General features: G+C 44.3%; 1 pseudogene; it reads right to left on the bottom strand.

Annotated features, from left to right (window-relative positions):
* Positions 1 to 675: 675 nt before the first annotated feature.
* Positions 676 to 4,629, bottom strand: LOC125541315 (annotated as a pseudogene).
* Positions 4,630 to 4,934: the final 305 nt, after the last annotated feature.

The following is a 4,934-nucleotide window of genomic DNA, read 5'->3' as shown; positions in this document are numbered from 1 at the left end:
TGAACTTGCTATTATAGGATACAAATTCCAGTAAATGAGAAAATATAACTTTTCTGCTTCAAGGGTGACCCCAGAATCACAACACACACACACACACACATGTACATCGGTATGTCTGCACTGAATGATAATCAGCTGCTCACACATTCAGTAAGTAAAACAGAGTAGTCTGCTGTAAACACACTCTACTAGCATAGTAGTCTGCTGTACTAACAGAGTGCTTGTGCATGCCCCGCATGCACGGGCCACCAAGCACTAACAGAGTGTCAATCATTGTGCAACACAACCACGTACATAAGGCTGTACTGTTTGTACTGAACTATTATTAGCAAATCATGCATGATGAAATCAATTTTCCTGAATTCTCCTAGTGCTGCTCCTGGACAACGATGTTGTCCAGCGAAACTGCAACTGCATTTCCAGGGCACGAACTAGTTCAGTGAGCAAAAGCAATTCACGGAATTTGAATTTTTCATCTGTTGCACTCTGAGCATTGGAATGGAACAGGAGTAAAAACCGAATTCAACAAATTCAGAAGCAGAGCAATATATGTGCAAGTGCAAAAGCATGAACTGAAGAGATTTACAGAATGCCATCCTTAAACACTCAAGACCAAACTAAGATGATAAGAACACGTACCTAAATAAATTAGGAAAAACTGAAACAAGATCATAGTAAGAAATAATATTTTTCCGGTTCCAGATTCATACAGGCAAGAATCAACAACATTATTATTTCTTCAGATTTAAATAACAGCACTGTTCCCACATGGAGTGCACAATTCTTACAAAATGACATAGTCCAACATCTAACTAGAGCGTACCATTGATCGTTTCAAAGAAATGAGCGTAAATGGATTCAAGCACCACGAGAAAGCAGGAGACAGCCATGGTGGGCGGAACCGAGGGGAGGGGCGGAGGCAAGTAAGCCAGCTTGCCCGGGGAGAAGGACACGCCGGCATCGTGGAGGCGCCTTGTGCCTCGTTCTTGCGCCTTGCACTATCGGGGCAAGTTTACGTACAGCCTTGGGGAGGATGTCGAATTCAGAATTCAGTCCATTCAGTCACATGGACGCTACCCCGATCTGAAACACTGACAAGATAAAAGAGGTCTTCAACACACAGCAAACCTCCAGAACAGCTTCAGGACGTCAAGAAGGGAAGGAATAACTCTCACCCCCACTTACCAAAGAAGCTAAGCAGCAACCGGAGATTGACCAACATGATATCGTCATCGTTATTTGGGATAATAAGCTGAGAAAAAAGATAAAGGAGTGAGCATGTATATTGTTTGGAAAATAGAATTAAGCCAAAATCTACAGAAGAAACCTGAGAGAAAGGACTCACGATCATCACGGATAACAAGGGTGGGACGGTTGGGATGGGAGTAGGCTGCATGCCTCAGCACAACATTCGCTTTCTCCATACACTTATATGAAGAGCTGCCTTTCTCAAGCCAAAGGCTAACCCATACTTGCTGGAGGGAAGGGAGGTGCCTCATGCTGACATCCAGGTCACAGCCAGCAATATCCGACGCTTGGGCTGAGAACTGCAGGATTTCAAGCCTTGGCATAGCTCCTCGTGGAAGCATAGCTGGCCCTGTGAGAAAACCCAGGAAGTAGCACTCTAGCAAACATGGGAATGCGCTAGCGCCAACGACAAACGTTTCGACACGAGTGTGTTGAGCTTTGCTGGTTTCTAGCTCGAGAAAACAAAGAGCGGGAAGCTTCCCCAGGATATAAATGTCAACTTCCGGCCGCACTATGTCCACTTTAATATCCATGGAGGAGAGGAGGGAAACGATGATGGATTAACCCACCTAGGCAATGTCCTGGTGCATCCACGAAACACAAGGGTGTGAAGCTGTGGAGTCGGCATCCAACCATCCCAGCTGACATCAACCGTTACACTGTTGTAACAGTAAATACTTAGACTTTGCATTTTCCACAGTTTTCCTAGGGACACAACCAAAGAATTACACACATTCTCATTGTTCCCATTCCAAATAAGGTCGAGCACTCTCAACTCGATTAGTTGCCCTAGCTCTTTTTCAGTCCTAGAAGAACCATCCACCAATACTCCAGTCAGCTCTTCTAAGGAAACCAGGTTCTCAATCCCAATGGGTAACACCGCATCGGATGCATGTAGGCACATCAAATGTCTTAGAAGGGCAACACTTGATGGAACCACTATACTTGATCCCGGTTCTAATCCACTTCCTACTAAGTCGAGTGTCTCCACAAATTGTAGCTTTCCCATTTCCACAGGGAGCTCACCAACAGAAGTTCCTCTTAGCCCCAGATACCTTAGGTGTAATAAATTCTCAATATACCTGATATCAATATGATGGCGAATTTTCCCAAGATTACAACCTTCTAAATCCAATACACGTAAAACTTGAAAGCGTGAAAAAGTCTGGATAAGATTGATATCAGTTTTAAAGAGAACAAGTGACCTCACTTGTGGCATCGACCCGATGGGTAGTGAGCTCTGACATGCTATTTTGAAAAGATAATCTGCGACTCTTGCTGTGTGAAATAGGTTTGCTTTGCTGAGTACCATCTAATATAGTAACAAAGTTTTGTTCAATGGACATGGAACATAAGAGATCAAGCACCATATCATGCACGCGACAAGCTCCCGCCCTACCTTCTGCATCAAAATTTATTGGTTGAATCAAGTTTCTATTTGCGAGCTCATTGAAGTAACTCTCTCCGAGCTCAAATAGTCTAGTTTCTTGTTTTCCACCTTGCACAAACCCTTCGGCTATCCACATCCATATCAACCGGTCTCTCCTTATCTCAAAATCCTCTGGAAATACACTGAGATATAATAAACAAGTCTTCAAATGAGAAGGTAAATCGTAATAACTAATGGACAATATTCTCTGCATCTCCTTCGCACTACCACCTTCTGCAAGTCCACGACCAATAGAGCCAAGTATGTTGTCCCAGTGATACTTTGGCTTTATCTGTTGATCTGGACCATAACTTGCTAACATACTAGCAATTGTAATGATGGCTAGTGGTACTCCACCACATTTCTTTAAGATCTCTCTAGATACTGGCTCCAATTCAGCTGGACACTTACTTCCTTGAGGAAATATTCTTTTGTAGAAGAGTCTTTTGGAGTCATCATCAGTAAGAGGTTTCATCTGATATATTATATCATCAGCAGAAGAGCAACATGCATTAGAGATACTGCCTATGCGGGTTGTAATCATTACTCGACTACCAAGACAGTTGTCGGCGAAAGCACACTTGATAAGTTCCCATGTTTCTTCATCCCACATATCATCAATTACAATGAGGTACCTGTATTTGTTTTAGAGCATTAGTTTGAAAATCAACCAATATAACCAGGTCTATATATGTTTTGTCAAAAAGTAAGCAACAAATGATTAATAAGTGATATTGCCGGCTCAAAATTTTTTTATAGAAAATATTAATCGGTCAGAAACATATATTGTGTATAATTGAACGATGCATATAGAACAGAAAAATAAGGCCTAATAACAGGCTCCATTTAATAAAACTTACTTCGGACACAATCGATATTCACTAACTAGCATTACATGCTCTCCTGGAAAGAATAATGATAATCATTTGCTTCTACGTATGTACCTCTTGTCCTGAAGAAACATTCTCAATTCGTCAAGGAGTTGTCCATCGTCCCTAGCAGCTTCGTTGATGGTTGAATATTTGCTCTTGTCAAGTTCATATAAGACCTTCTTGAATATCTTGGTCATGTCAGGATTTCAAGACACAGAAACAAAAGCTACACTATCAAACTGCATTTTGATCTTGTCATACATTGCTTTGGCCAGAGTTGTCTTGCCTAGTCCGCCAAATCCAACAATAGACATGGTCCTTAAGCGGTCCGTGGAACTCTCATTGCAACCACACAACTTCTGGATCAACTCATCCCTTAGGTGCTCTATCCCAACGAGCTCTGTGACATCTTTGTACACCGCCTTCAGGCGAGGGTCAATGGCATCACCATTACCGTTGGCATCCGCGTCCCTCATATACTTTTGGCGCAGCTCGCCCAACTCCTTGGAGAGCCGCTGAGCTTCTTCAATGGCGTCAGAAATCTGATGAAGAGCCTTACCCTTGGTAAACAGTTTGGTGGCCCTTTTGAGGAACTTCTTGACTCTGTTCTTCATGTTGGTGGAGCCACGGTCATGCCCCCCCCCCCTCCCCGTGCACGATGAAAGCGTCGACGGCGTCCTCCATGTGGTAGGAGAGCTCCCTCACTTTGCCCGCCCAGATGAGGACCTGCTCGTCGAACTGCTCCGGCGGCTTGGCGCCAATCTTGCGTAGAACGGCGTGCATCATCTCCAACTCTGTGATCAGAGACTCGATGCCTTTCCTCACGCGTTTCTCCAGGTTGTACTCATCCACGAGTAGGCTGCCGAGCTTCTTGATCAAGGGGGTCATGGCCCCCGCTGCGACATCCATGGCTTGGATGAGGAGGGGTGTGTTTTCTTGCTGTGGTGGAGGAGTTCTTGGTGCTCATGCTAGAGCTGGAGAAACGGGGGAGATGATGGGTTGATTGATAAGAAGGGATCGAGCTACAGATGGATGGTGGTGGTGCAGCAGTCAATGTACGAGCGACCCCTCCACCTTGCATAATTGATGTCTTGCTGTGCTATCGCTTTCCCATTGCATCCAATGCTTTGTTAAAAGCGCAAGGAGATAAGATTTGGAGCCAGATGCTTTGTTTGTTAAAAGCCCTAGGGAGATAAAGATGCTTTGTGTTAGGACCCCGATCCTAAGTCACACCGATCTAGCATGTAACACATCATATCATTTTACGGCCTCTCGCACGGTATTCTCATGGGTGCCACCTTATCTGGCCCGGGACCGTTTGCGCCTTTTGGCTCACGTATATGATAGTGTCGCTAGCATCCATATGACAAAGAACCCGGGCTGAC

Source organism: Triticum urartu, chromosome 1 (genome assembly GCF_003073215.2).
Source record: "Triticum urartu cultivar G1812 chromosome 1, Tu2.1, whole genome shotgun sequence".
NCBI classification, from domain to species: domain Eukaryota; kingdom Viridiplantae; phylum Streptophyta; class Magnoliopsida; order Poales; family Poaceae; genus Triticum; species Triticum urartu.
Note: the sequence above shows the minus strand (reverse complement) of the source record. Positions and strands in the feature narration are given on the sequence as shown.